This window comes from Pinus tabuliformis, chromosome 9 (genome assembly GCF_031772625.1).
Source record: "Pinus tabuliformis cultivar Carrire ecotype Pingquan chromosome 9, CPIR1, whole genome shotgun sequence".
NCBI lineage: Eukaryota > Viridiplantae > Streptophyta > Pinopsida > Pinales > Pinaceae > Pinus > Pinus tabuliformis.
The window spans coordinates 841,644,995-841,660,769 of NC_142307.1; the positions used below are offsets into that span (position 1 = coordinate 841,644,995).

At 38.8% G+C, this 15,775-nt stretch overlaps 1 protein-coding gene across 1 annotated transcript in view; it reads right to left on the bottom strand.

The window, feature by feature from the left end:
• The window catches only part of SFR6 (sensitive to freezing 6), a 325,720-nt gene that overhangs the window by 14,167 nt on the left and 295,778 nt on the right, over window positions 1-15,775 (bottom strand).

Below are 15,775 nucleotides of genomic sequence, written 5' to 3' on the forward strand. Positions count from 1 at the left end.
AGCCCGCATCAAGCCTCGGATTTCAAGACACCTGAGGAAGTCTTCACTGGTAAGAAACCTGATATTTCTCATTTTAGAATATTTGGGTGTCTTGTGTATTTTCACGTGCCTAAAGAGAAAATGAATAATTTGGAAGCTTATGGGAAGAAAGGAATATTCGTCGGCTACAATGAAAATTCAAAGGAATATAGAATCTATGTGCCTGGTCAAAGCGATGTGGAAGTAAGTCGTGATGTCACCTTTGATGAAGATATTTCCCTTGGGAAAGCTAGAGATCTCCCTATTCCAAGGAAGGACGATGATGACGTTGCCGAAAAACAAGATAAACCTCTAACGGATGAGCCTATGCCTGATGTTGATGGTCCAATGGATCTTATTGATCCCCCTACTGGTGATCCCTCTACCTCAAGGAAATGACCTTTATGGCTCAAGGATACTCTTGAAGATGTTGAAAGACATACTGCTCCAAGAGGGACATTTCTTAAAAGTAAGACGCCGAACAGGTATCAAAGGTACTTGGATGCTATCAAAGTGTGTCATGGTGTTCATGTTGAACCATGCACATTCAAAGAAGTTGTAAAGCACCAAGTATGGAAGGATGCGATGAATGAGGAATATGAATTGATCATAAAGAATGATGTTTGGGACGTGGTGCCTAGACCTAAGGACAAGTTCGTGGTCACCTCAAAATGGCTTCACAAAATTAAACATGGAGATGATGGAAGTGATGAAAAATATAAGGTCAAGCTCGTTGCTCAAGGCTTCATTCAAAAGGAACGGGTGGACTATGATGAAATATTTGCACCGATTGCCTGATATAACACTATCCGATCTATTATTGCTCTGGTTGCCACTCAAGGATGGAGCATACATCAAATGGATGTTAAGATTGCTTTCTTGCATGGCTCACTTGGAACAACCTCAAAAGTTCGATGTACAAGATTGAAGGACACACTTGCAGGTTGAAGAAAGCCCTCTATGGGTTGAAGCAAGCCCCTGGGGTTTGGTATGAGAGGATTGATAGCTATCTTATGAAGCTCAGATTTAGGATTTATGCTAATCTAAACTTATACTTCAAGGTTGAAAAGGACATGCCTCTCATTTTGGTCCTTTATGTTGATGAGCTCTTTTTGACAGGTGTTGACCCTCTCATTTATCAATGCAAAGAGGTAATTGACTTTCAACTTCGAGATGAAGGACCTAGGACTAATGCATTACTTCCTAGGCCTGGAGGTCTGGCAAAAGCCAGGTGAGATTTTCCTTTCTCAAGGAAAAGACATTGTGAAGTTGCTCGAGAGATGTGGGATGGTGGATTGCAAGTCAGTGTCTACTACGATGGAACTCAACTTCAAGGAGTTATGTGGAAGTGTTGTTGGGCCGTAATTGGCAAACCCTTCCGAGTATGGACAACTTGTGGGGGCCCTAGTGTTCTTGGTAAACTCCCGACCAGACATATGCTTTGTTGTGAATACTCTAAGTCAGTTTACGTTTGAACCTCATCACATACATTGGATCGTTGCTAAGAATCTCTTGAGGTATCTTCGTGGCACAATCATCTATGGGCTAAAATACATTATTGGGAATTTGAGGCCACATGGATATTCTAATGTTGATTGGGTTGGCAATTTGGTGGATTGAAAGAGCATGTATGGATGTTGCTTCTCATTAGGGTCTGCTTCGATTTCTTGGATGAGCAAGAAGCAGAAATCGGTTGCTCTAAGCACCATCGAGGTCGAATACATTATAGCTAGTATGGCCTGTTGTGAAGCTATATGGTTGAGGAAGCTCTTCAGTGAGCCATTTGAACTCGTGTTGGGTACCAACGTGATCTATTGCGATAACCAGAATGGAATTTGCCTTTCAGAGAATCCTATGTTCCACAACCGCACCAAGCACATTGATATCAAGTACCACTTTATCCAGGATATGGTACAATGGGGAGCAATAAGGCTCCAACACATCAATACTAATGAGTAGGTTGCAGACATCCTCATAAAACCCTTGGGGAAAGTCAAATTCTTAGCTTTCCGAGAGAGACTTGGAGTCATAGAAGGACCCTCCCATGAGGGTCCCACTTGAGTTGAACATTGAGCTCTGGGAGTTCCTGGGGGCTTGGGGTACTTCTTGGAGCTATGAGTGACCATAGGGTGAGTGGTTCACCTTCCCCTATAGGTGCGTTGTGTGCAGGGTGAGTGGTTTACCCTCCCATGTGATACCCCATGATGGTTGACATGTGTGTAGGATGAGTGGTTCACCTTCCCCTACGATTGATGATATATGCATAAGATGAGTAGTTCACCTTCTCCTATGGCATATGAGAAGAATGACTAGTTCACCTCCTCCTATGGCATATGAGAAGCATGAATAGTTCACCTTCTCTTGCAGATGCCCCAACATACATCCTACTCATGTAGTCTGGGACTCATGTGAAGTACTTCTCATCTGGCCAATGAGTTGGGAAAAGTGGATAGGGACCATAGCACTACAGATGGATGTTTTGTGTATTGTTGTACTCCCTATGTCTAGGATCCATGGTGTTCAACAACTTGATATGGGATCAAGTGTGATTATGGTTCTACCCCTAGACTGACTTCGGTCAGTGGAAAGTGGCAAGGTCTTGTGACTCACTCTCGATTGATTCTTCTTCATTATTACATCACTGTTCAATAGAGTTGAGATGAAGATGCAGCGACAGTACATGATGACAAGATGGCATGATGATGGAAGGATTAGCAAGTGGAATTCTCCCTAGTTGAGAGGGAGTGTTAAAATTAGCAACGAGGTCCAAATTCCACTTTGGATAGCTCATTTGATGGAGATGATGATTGCATTGAATTCTTCTTTTCGAGAGGACCAAAATCGACCTAAAGATCATCAAATTTCGAAAAGGGAAACAAGTTTGAGGTCAGGCCTACACATGTGCAAATTGTCAAGGTCGGCCTCATCATCATGTAGGTTCATTTAGCCCAATGGAAGTGTCACTTGAGCCCCAACGACTTGTATAAATATAAGAGACCTCAAACCTTATTTGGCATTATCTCATCTCACACATTCTTCTCTCTCTTCATCTGATTGATTCGTATAGCTTATTAGGCATCTCTTTTCCTCACAAGTGTGGCAACAGAAGGACAAACTGCAAGAAGAATTACAAGGCTGAAATTTCAGAGTCTGTTGCAGGTTTGACCAGCATTGACTAGGGGTGTTTTGACCACATTTGAGTGCAAATTTTGGGTCAGAATTTCGTTTTTGGCAAGACGCAGGCACAGGAACCAAGGCATTTTGTTGACTTGACTACAGATCAATCGCATGTCTGACTGCAGAGTTTGACCAAGTTTGACCACAATTTTCATAACTATTTTGGGCTAACTTTGACCAACAAAGAAGGCCAAGTTTGACTGGGTTTGACTGAGCTGCATAAACGACTATTTGTTGTTGCATTGACTAGCATTGACTTTCTGGTTAGGGCTAAGTTTTCCTGTTGTTGACTGTAGATTTGACAGGGTTGTTTTGACTATGATTTGGCAAGTCAATATTGACTTTATTGTACTCTCTCTGCTAAATATTTGATATAGTAATAAGAAGAATTGATCAAAGGGTTTTCCCCATCTTGGGGTTTTTCCTGGCATCTGCCAAGTCTGGTGTCCTCTTGTCTTTGTTTGTCTTCTGCATTTTGTTATTCATGTTCTATTTACAATTACTATCAATGTGATTTATGGTTAATGTGATTGCTATTGGAAAACTAAATTGGAAATTGTCATTGGGCTGCTAAAAGAACATTGAAGGAATTGTGCTAAGCATAGAACATACCATTGTTAACTAAAATTAACAATGGCACATACAATAATGGCATCCATGACAGCAAGATGTACTCGTAATCAGATGAGACTATAATATAGCAATAACACTCATGTGACAATCAAGAGATAATTGACAATGTTCAATAATGACTATAACGTGATGAAGCATCTCTAAAATATGGAAGCGGTTGAGTCACATTGTTGAAAAGAATAGAACCTTCAGAACCATGGAACATCTTTGTTGAAGAATAATTGGCCCTTGACAAGTAAGGAAGGATTAGATCCTTGCAGAGATAAAGGTATGGTAAAGGTATATATGCAATTTCTTTTGTATGCATTTCATATGTCAAGATATTTAAGTCATTATGATCTTTTGAAACTTAACGGGTCTGTATAATCATAGAGACATATAGTTGGCGGTATGATAAGCATTCCATGTATTCAGGTCTTGGAACCAAGAGGTCTTTGCATCTTTAAGGCTAGGGTTTGTTTGGAAGTTTTCTTGATATCTAGGGTTTGTAAACCCTAGATGAGCCTTGAATTGAGAAACCCTAGAAAAGGAAACCTTACTATTTGTTCCCTCTTAGAAACTCTAGCTCTTGATATCTAGGGTTTGCAAGAAGAATCTAGGGTTTGTGATAAAACCATCCCAAGGGTTATAGTTGAAAGGAACCTAGGTTAAAACCCTAGGGTTGATGTTTCTGTTGAAAGTAAAAACCCTAATAAGGGTTAAATCATGGAATTTAGGGTTTGTATTTAAGAACCCTATAAGTATAGCCTCTAAGAATCCATAGAAACCCTAGATTGACAAAATTGGCATCATGTTCTTGTCATTGTATATTTTTCTTGGTTGTACTTGTCGACTAAAATTGTAGGTACATAGTAATGGAAGCAAGATGCACAAAGAAAGACTTGTGCTTGATAATAACTCCGTAAAATGATAAGCATGATGGAGAGAGGGAACTATAAGAACCCTGATGGACAAGATGAGTTCATAGGAACACATTGATGATATGAAGATGAAGCATGACATTGTAAAGTTGCTTTGGACAAAATCATCTAGCTCACAAAAATTAAGAAAATTGAAGCATATTGCATATTCATCCTAGCATTTTCTAACATCATGTTAGAGGGAGTAATTTTACAAAGAGGGATTATAAATATCCTATAAGGATCATCATTTTGGAAGATTCTTTGTAGTAGCATTATGACTAGTATATATTCCATCTAGTATGGAAACAATACTCTTGAAGGATGAAGGAATGCAGATGGTCAATGTTCCAAGTACAAGAAGCAAGCTCATCCAAGGATGGCTAGATGATTGTATGAAAAGCAAAGTATGCATATTGTAAGTAACTCTTCAGAGAGAGGTTCATATCTATAAGAATCTTGCAGAAAAACTTGAATACAAAATGTGCTCGGTAAGCTTTCCCTATGGATGAATGATATCTGAAAGAAGAAATGTGACATGCTTTGGTATGGAAAGAGATCTAGACTCTCTCATAAGATTGCATGGCATAAATATAAAAAGTTTGATCAACATCAAGAATAATCTTCGGAAGCAAGAAAGGGAATTAACAATAAGAACTCCAAGAAAGATATTATAACTCGGTAATCAAGTTCAATCCATGGGCACTCTGGTTAAAATGAAAGCATGAAGAAAGATTCATGTGGAGATGGGTCATGCTAAAGGATGTTGATCTTGAAGAACTCAAGTAAACTGATGATTTTATGAGAAGGCCATCATGATAAGTTAACTCTGATGTTAATGATAATTTTTATTGGTTATTTGGTTAACATATTGTTTTTCTACCTAGAAGGATATTGTAGGAATACATGATGACAGTTGAGGCAAGTTCAACTATATGGTTTTGGCAATCATGTAGTCAAGATGTTTGCATCATCTCGAGATTGAAAGGTAGCAGTGTGAAGAGATAACCTAAATTTCAAGTTCGTACAATGAAGATCACTTTCCTAATGTTCCATGGGAGCTATGACTAAGCTCTACACTGACTAGATACAGTTGATGATTGATGATATGGAAAGTGATGGTATGTACCTTGTCTTAATGATAAGCTATGAAAGAGGATGGCTCCATGATGTTTAGAAAGGTCGAAGTTCACATATGATATGATGATAAAGGAGGAGCCCCTATAGCTACTACCATGATCTCCACGGAAGAACAAGTAGTTGATGTTGGACACATCTCCCTAGTTGAGAGGGAGGTTGGATATATTCCCTTTGTGTGGGGGGGCGAGGGGGGGATGAGTATATCCTCCTTGGCTGAGAGGAAGTCATGATGAGCATAGTTCTCTGCAGCATGTGTCATGCACTAGGCCAAGACTAACAATCATACTTCTAGTGAAGGCCATGGAGAGAGAATGGGGCCCGAAGGATTGGGTAAGCATCTGAGACTGGTACTCCTTAAGGATTTGGAATCCAAGATAGGGAAGTGGTCTCATGGACCGACACTCTTTGAGGATTGGACAGGGTATCCAAGACAAGAGTGGTCGAAGAGGACCGATATTCTTTGAGGATTTGGAATCCAAGACAAGAATAGTCCTAGAAGGACATGCCTTGTGAACATTTGGATAGAGTATGTGCCTTGACAGGTAGTGTGGTGTCCCACGTAAAGCCTCCCAACATTGTGATCTGATCTTATGGAGAGATAGAGCTTGTTAGTCAAGGCCTTTCTATGTTGACAATGATGGTTATGTTGATATGATGTTAATGCTTAAAGATGGCTTACCAATCTGACTCTTCTTATGAGAATATTTTAGTTTGAGAGTATCCATGTACCAAGTGTGCAAATAATGAATACCTTCCTAGTTAAGAGGGAGTGTTGGAAAATATAACTAGTTTTGGTCTTCATAATTTGTACCATTATGTATTTTATGTAAAAAGCAAAAGAAAAGAGAAAAAAATATTATTATTATTTCTTTCTAGATAAGCACGTTGTTCGTGTTTCTAGGTTTTTGAGTCGAACAGTCGAAGTCCTATTTTGGACCTATTGTAAAAGAAAAAGAAAAAGAAATTTTTAAATGTAAATTTTGGGATAGAAACCCCTCTACATGCCAAGTCGACCTACATGTCAAGTCAGCCTTGCCCCAATGGACATGATTGTTCACACCCTTCTGAATTGTATAAATAGAGGGTGCATGGAGTCATTTGATTTTGGACACACACACACTTGGATGGTTTTGATCTGAAATATCGCAGAGAAAACGAAGGAGATCAAGAATGCTGAAGTCTCGAAGAAGATCTGCCTTGGTACATCTTTTGTTGGTTTCTTGCTAGTGAATTTGTTGGAAGGAAGGAAGTTTTGGCTTGGCATTTAGAAGAGGAATTTTTGTGGTTATTGGTCTTGGATATCTCATTTGATCTAATTCTATAAGAGGAGATATTTTGGGTTTTCCCATAGAAGGAATTTTTGCCTTGGCTTTGAGCCTATATCTTGTGTTCTATTGTCTACGGTCTTTATGGTAATGGCTTGATGAAGAAAGAAAACATAATAATAATAATGCTATCTGTTAAGCACACATGGATAGGAAAACAATAGGAAAGATAAATCAGTGAGTGCATATTTTTATTAACATAAGATACACATTTATAGTACAATAGGTGACTCTTGGGATTCAAATCCCAAGGTGTCTTGGACTGCTTTGTCCATTCAACTTCCACGCTAACCCTTTAGGATTAGATGTCCAACATTCCCCCCCTTAATCCGAAGGGTTATGTATGAGTCCAAGAAGAGAGTTGTAATACAAAATGTGCAAAAAATGCATGGCAGCACTAGGCTGAGTGTGCTCTATGAAATGTTGGTAAAAAAGGGCGGTGGTTTAAGGATGACCACCAACACTAGAACGCTTAGTGCAGTTCCCGGAACTCTTCCAAAACTGGCAAGAAACTAAAGTTTTCTGCTAGAGGAAGTGATCCTATTGTTTTAAAGAGGGAAACCTTCAACCATAAAAGGGAGGTCTCACCCCGCATAAAAGGTAAAACTTCAACCTGAAAAGGGAAGTCTCAACCTGTGATGGTTTAAGGATAACCAACAACTCTGGAATGCTTAATGCAATTCCTGGAACTCTTCCAAAACTGGCAAGAAGCTGGTGTCTTCTGCAAGAGGAAGTGTTCTCAATCTGTTCACGGGCATCTTTGTCTCTGGCTACAACTCTGAAACTGGTGTGGCAGGTTGTGGCTCAGGCTCGCTTGATGTGACTTTGAAGCTTGTAGATGACCATCATTTCCCCCCTGTCAGGTACAAGGTGAGAAGATGGAGAAAACTCAACTGCAAGACTGTTTAATACTCTGGAACAAGTTCTGACATGTGTTTGGAATATCTTCTTGGCTGTTGATGCCCATTGCCAAGAAGCGATCCATCCAAGATGAATCTTTGTTCTTGCAGGACGTTTGTTTTTGAAGCATCTGTTTGAAGAATGGCTGGTTTTATGACAGTGCCTACATGGATGAAGATCAAAACAGTGATCTTTCAAATGGCCAACTCGATCACAGTGTTGGCATTTAACGATCTGTTGTTGTTGTTGTTGTTGCTGTGGAAGAGGGGCAGAGTCTGGAACAGCTGGAGGTGAACTGTCATGAGGAGCAGGTGAACTGTCATAAATGAATCCAGCACTCTGAAACTGAATGGGCTTGGCATAGTCTGGAATATGAAAGGACAAGTCCTTGTCATATCCAAGACCAGTTCTGTGCTTGTTGTGGACAAGCTGTTCCCAAGGTCTGATGATGGGCTTGGGAAGTGCAGACTGAACCTCTGCATCTGCATGTAACTTTGCTGCTTTATCTGAATGAACTGTAACATTATTGACTTGCTGTTCATGGGAGTCTGTTTCATTGTTCTGAACAGAAACAGGTTCAGAATGATGACTCCACTGCTGTAATTCTTCCTGCTGTAGCTTTGTTTCAAGCTGCAAAAACTCAATATTCTCCTGTGCATTTTGTAGACAGACCTGAATGTCTGTGAGAGAAACTTTGCTGATTTTTAAAGCATCATGAGTAGTAGACAATATTAGAGTTCTGAGGAACTCTAATACTTCATTGATTCTGGCCATTTTCTCCAATGTTAAACTTATACTTTAAAATTTGTTCACAGCTATGAACCAATGTCACTGCAAGGTATTCTCAAAATTTGCTCTCCAAGAAAACTACAACAATCAAGTGATATTATTTCTTGAGGAATGAACCAAAAGCAAGATTTTAACTCTACAATTATTTTCCAAATCGCATTCCCAAACAATGAGACTCAAAGGCTACAACAAATAAAATATTTGTTTCTCCATTATGAATACTCTGAAATATGTATCAGCAAGGATGCAAGTTGCTGGAGAATTTTTGAAAGAAATTTTGGTTCTTAAGAATTTGGTTCTGAAAAATTCAGCCTCTTCCCAGGGCACATTAATCTCTAAAATGCACGAAATGGTTCAGTCTTCAACCTGAGTGAATGAGAGTAGATGAACAACTTTGTTGACAAAATATTTTGGCCTTGAATAAACTAGCGCGGCCCTCTTGATTTGTAGAAGATTTGAACCTGTAATTAATGGAGAATTCGTCCCTCTAGTTTCACATAGAAAATCCGCTGAAAACTCTTTATAAATCTGTCTCCAACTTCTAAATGCACATACGTATTAACTTAGCCTAATAAGTGTTTCAACTTCAGAAGAAATCTCACATAGTTCTGGGTGCATCAAAATATATTCACCAGGATTTGCCAGGGTTTCTCTTCAAAAGATTGTCCGAAAGTGAAGTAAGCAGTAAAAAGTTGTAAAACTGAACGCAGGGCCGCAGTTCAACAGTGAGGTTGACAGAGTACAGAGCCACTCAATCTACCCCTTTCTTGAATATTCAGAAAGAACATCAGTATACAGACTTGACTTAATAGAAATAACACCATTTTGCATAAAATTCAAACACTTACAATAACATCCCCGTTTCACCAATTGACAATGGGAAAAGGGCCACTCAATTCGCCCACTCAATTCGAAATCACGACTTCCCCAACAAATTTAGTGATTTCAATGATTTTAAAACCGCCCCAGTTTCCCCAACTGACATGGGAAAAGGCGCATTCAGTCTACCCCTTTCCGAAGCATTCCAAAACGAAAGCAGGACAATCCACCCATAAAAGTTAATCTATAAAAATCCACCTATGAAAACCTATGTAACCCAAAACTGCAATCTTGGGAATATGAAATGGTTTTTAAATCAACCCATATAGGCGAAATCAGAAATCATGATCTCAGTGACCATATTAGCAACTTCAGTGACGATTTAAGCAACCAATTAGCAACTTCAGTGATTTTGAATTCATAGAACTCGGGAGGATTGTTGAAAATGGGGCAAATTTGGCAATTTCAATGATTACGATTCACCAGAATCCGAAAGATTGCTGAAAACGGGGCAATATGACAGCCCTTATACTGTGCCACTTCATTCTGGAAACAGTGTTGTTCAGAAGGCGATTCATAGGCAATTCTAATGGTGGCGGCGGCCAGACACAGTACTTTTGACAAAAAATCAGATAGTGATCATGGAGATGGCCTCTCAGCCTTTACCATAGCCGTTTTATGTACCACGTTCTATGTTTGTGACTTTCGACAGGTTACTGTGGCCTCCAGAAACTTTGCGACATAGTTGGCTCCAGGTTGAGGTCGATTCACTTCATCACCTATATGCAAAAACTAAGCAACGGTTGCAATGGCTCCCCCAGTTATTGCTGCTTGAACAACACGATCATGCCAAGGGTTGGACTCGATGAGAGACGATGCAGCGCCAGCACGTACATTCCAGAGAAAATATCACTGAGCATATGCAATGTTAAACACCAAATGCAGACCTCTCTGGTCTAACCTATAGGATGGAATTGCTGGTGGCTACGATGGTGATGGCGGACACCAGCGATATCACCGAGCATAACGGTTGGAGGGCTGATTATTCAGAAAGAATAAAACGTATACTGACACCATCTATATGGGGCAGGCTTCAGGAAACGTACACTGACACCACAACGTTTACTACAGCATATTATATTATACCATGTCAGAGCAGCGCAGAGGAGCTGCGGGGTGTTGAACATTTGAGGTCGTTGGAATGGTTGAAGGCATGTAACTGTGTGAAACTGAAACGCATACCGGGCTTGGTGCTGGCGCTGCTGACGGAGCTCAGACAGCTAGACGTTTCTTTCTGCTACGAGTTAGAGGAGCTGCCGGGTGTTGAACATTTGAGGTCGTTGCAAGAAGTTTCAGGCACGTAGCGATGGTATGTCGATTCAACAGAGGCATTCTTCTGCCTTCCCCTCTAGACCAAGTAATCATTCACCAAATTAATCCTTCAGAGGACAGAGGCATTGAGAACACTGCTCAAGTCAGAATGACAAAGGCCAATGCTCAGACCAGTTGCACAAAACTACACAGGCCACACATCATGGCTCTGATACCATGTTAAGCACACATGGATAGGAAAACAATAGGAAAGATAAATCAGTGAGTGCATATTTTTATTAACATAAGATACACATTTATAGTACAATAGGTGACTCTTGGGATTCAAATCCCAAGGTCTCTTGGACTGCTTTGTCCATTCAACTTCCACGCTAACCCTTTAGGATTAGGTGTCCAACACTATCAAATTCACAAGTACAAGTAATTATCATGTAATGGAAATCTAAAAATAAAATTGAAAAAACTTCCGATTTCCAACACCATGTCCAAAAGTCTCCCTAGAAGTTCAGTGAAAAAATTTTGCATCTCTTGAAGAAGGTAAGTATAAGAAAGAAGAAAAAGAAGTTTTGCAGCTTGAAGTTGTAATTGGAAAACCAACAAGAACTACACCACATCGAGGGGATGTGCAACAACCTTCACCCATTCAGTTATAATAAAACAAAAAAGGAAGAAATGCATAGAATTATGGGAGGCGTTTCTTATGGAGTAACACACCCTGTAGCATTGCTAAGAACAATCTGGTCTGCAAGCATTTCGTCTACAAGGAATGTGGGATGTTATTATTGGACTAAGCCTAGAAGAACCCTACTTTTGATGACTTGAGGGGGCAATCCTTCAAAAAAGGATATGCAGTTAATAAAACTAGATTGGAGGAGTTAAAAAAATTGTGGGAAGCCACTAGATCATAGTGATGTCTAATGATTGGACAGCTGGGAATGGTAGGACCCCCATTAACTTCTTAATTAATTGCCCCTGAAGGACAATATGTATTAAATATGCTGGTGCATCTGCCATGTTAAAGATGGCACATTGTTATGTACTTGTTGCGTGAGTTCATTTGGGATATAGATGTGTAGCATGTTGTGCAGGCCATCACAGATAATTCTACTTAGTACTGATTACATGGCAGCTAAGTCACATGACATTGGATACTGAGATACATGGACGGGGATTTGGAAGTACAACATTGGGATTTTAGACCCCCTGAAACAAAAAATAAATATATATATATATATATATATATATATATATATATATATAGATAGATATATATATATATATAATAAAAAAATTAGTTTTATTGTTTGTATCTGTCATTTCCCCATCATATCTGGATCCTGGATTTTCAAAAATTTATTGGATCTGTGTCTGAATCCTAGTAACTTGGGTGAACACATTCAAGATCAAGTTTGATTCTTTCTTATTCCATCTTTGATCATTGAATACTAAATAGGAACAATTCATGGGCACATTCTCAATGAATTCTATGGACATGAACTTTTACACTAGAGTTGTTGGATTTCATTTTCTAGGTTTCCAATTTGCATTACAGGGATCGTGTTTCAAAGATAATGTTTCTAGGGGACAGTACATGATAGAGCCATTTCTAGCAAGTTTTCGGTTACAGCTTCCAAAGCTTGCACGCAATATTTGATGATATATCCATGTTTCTTAATATTGTATGAATCAGTTGAGACATTTTTGGTGACATGCAAGATGTTTTGGGAGGCTATTAGTTTTAGCATGTGGTGCTAAGGAGTTTGTATGGCAGATTCAACAACATAATTTTTTCCTTGTGATCATGCAAACTACTGGGACAATTTTCACTAACATGCAAGATATTTCGTCAAGGGATCTTAACTCGAGTGGCTTGGTGAACAATTTGTTTCCCCAGCTGCATGGGTTCAAGTCTCTAGAAACATGTTGTAACTGGCCCGTTTGTGCCATTTATGAAATAGTTGTATCTGGTGTAATAGTGGCAGCTGATCTTTCGAAGTTTCTGATTCTCCAAAAATTCTCCATCCAGTTTAAAAATTTATAAAACATTAATTAATTAAAATTTAAAAAAATAAAAAACAGGCAAGATATTTCATAGAAGTTTAGAACTAATATTTTTAGAAGGTCGAGCTACGAACTCAGATAGGGAAATAGGGAGCAGTCTTGTTTTTTGGAGGCAAACATGTCAAGTAAGCTTATTTTCAATGACATGAAAAATGTTGCTACTTTTAGCAATGTTTAAACTTTATTTCTAGACATGTTATTTATAGTAATTGTTCCCATGCATAATATTTTGATATCCCATGCTCAGTTGGAAACTTTACTATTTTTAGTAAATTCCTATTTTTAGCAGGTAATGTTCTATGCAGCCACGCATGAGAGTTGTCAATGATGGTGTCCATATTTGGATTATGAGGTGAACCTTCAATTTTCTTCGGTGCCTATGTTTTCGGAGTTCACTACTATTTTTAGCAGCTGACACACCACATAGGAGCATAGTAATATTTGATGTCCTTGCTGATTCAATGACTTGGTTCAAGTTCAGTGTAGTTCAGTCATGTTTATTATCAATGGACTTCAATTTCATTGAAGCAGAACCATGCACATGCTATTTTAGCTTAAGAAGGGGAGCACTCCATTAAGGAAGCTTCTAGAAGATTTCTAATGATTGCATTATCTAAAATTGTCGCCTTGGGTTGATGTGCCCAAATGGACCTCATAAAGAGATTTCTACTTTAGAATAGTTATTCTTTCTATATTCGACTCTTTTCATATCCTTCTATCCATGAGAGACTAAATTGCACTCTAGAGGAAGATTGATTTTGCTATTTCAGTAAATCATATCTTGGAATGTGAGCTTTATTCATGGAGTGAGGATGCACTTAATATAAGGAACACTATGTGTTCTATTTTAGACCCCATCTTATCCTCATATCTCCAACACTAGTGTGCATTCTAAAGGGAGCCTTTTAGTGCTATTTTGGAGCCATTTTCAGAGAGTAGGCCACACTTGTGAAGGAGCTGCATGTGTTCTATTCTCAGCTTTACCATGTGTGTTATAAGAATATTCAAGAGAGGTGCACTTAACTTAGAGAAACTCACACACATGGATTCTCATGTTTCGACACAATCTATGGAGCAGTGCACTAGCCTTGGAGGATATGGATTGGACATTACACTTTCTCGCAATAGCTCTATTCTTGTTTGCATGAGGGAGCCTTCTTGGTGCTATTCATGTCTCTTTCACTGATTCTATTCTGGGTAGCTATCCATTTTACATTCCCATTCTCATCTATAAAAAAGATGGAAAGCGTGATGATGAGAGGTTGATCGTGGTTTTCCTTGATTCTTCTTACTCATCTGTATTCTGTTCGGCTAATGAATGAATAAGTGCATGCTTGGTAACAGATTGGAGATCACTTCCATGGAAGCTTTCATTGTCATGTGGTTTAACGCAGAGGTAAAGCAGTTGGGAAGGATCTAACCCCCTTCAGTTTCTTTGTGTGTGTAGCTTGGATCTCTAGAAATTGTATTTGCAGCTTTGTTTATAAAGGTGAAATACTTTTCACAGCGAATCTATTATTTTGGAAGTGTTAGTTTATGTGTTAAGGACTATTCTGAGTTGTGCAACTTAGATTATTAGCATCTACTTGTACAATTTTCTTATTTTCTAATTTCATAACCATGAGATTAAAACTCCAGTCCATTTAAAAGAGGTCATTCATTTTATTAATTTCTTATTATTTTACAGCAGTAATACTTGCAGATAGGTCATTCATTTTATTTACATTTTACAGCAGTAATACACAGATCTGTAGGTCAATATTGCAAATTTAAGGTACAAACCACAGCTTTACAAGGAAAACAAGGTTTAAAGGTTATTTTTTGACATTTGTACATTTGTACTTTTATGCTTGTTGTGTGCCTGTTTAACAGGAATAAATATAATTTCCAGCTTGTTGTTTTTGCAGATATGAGAGTGGTTTTGCAGGTTCGAGTTTATCATGTCATCTCAGACCATTCAGGAAGTCCATCCTGTGGCTAGCAGGGACTAGCTGAAAGCATAGAGGAACTAGATTTTAACGACAATGATCTGATTACTACTTTGTACCAGATGGTTTGAAGTAATAACAGGCTCAATAACCCTCTCAGGAAGTGTGACTTTGTTATGTGGGCCCATAGACCCCCTTGGCAGGATGCTTCATTTGTATCATCTCATCTGTGATCTTCATGATCTCCTAAAAGACAGTGTGATAAACCTAAGAGCGCTTAAATTTGGTGTTCTTCTCTTATGATTGTCATTTTCTCTTGCATGCACCTCTGCATTTCTGTTTTCAGCACTCTTCTGCTTGGCTTTTGTACTCTATCTCTAGTGCATTTGTGAGCAGTTTCTTTGGGTGAGATTTTGTTTCATAACCCCCTCCTGGCAGGATGCCTCATTTGTATCATCTAATCATTGATCTTCGTGATCTTCTAAAAGACAGTCTGATAAGCCTAAGGACACTTATATTTGGTGTTTTTCTCTTGCAATTGGCATTTTGCCATTTTCTCTTGAATGCACTTGTGCATTTCCGTTTTCAGCACACTTCTGCTTCGGTTTTGCTCTCTCTCTAGCACATGTGTTCTATCTCTCTCTAGTGCACTTGTGAGAAGGCTATTTCGGTGAGATTTTGTTCCATCAGTTCCCTTGTTACCTTTATAATTGTCAACATTTTGAGTAATCCAAGTTAAATGAATGTGCAAATG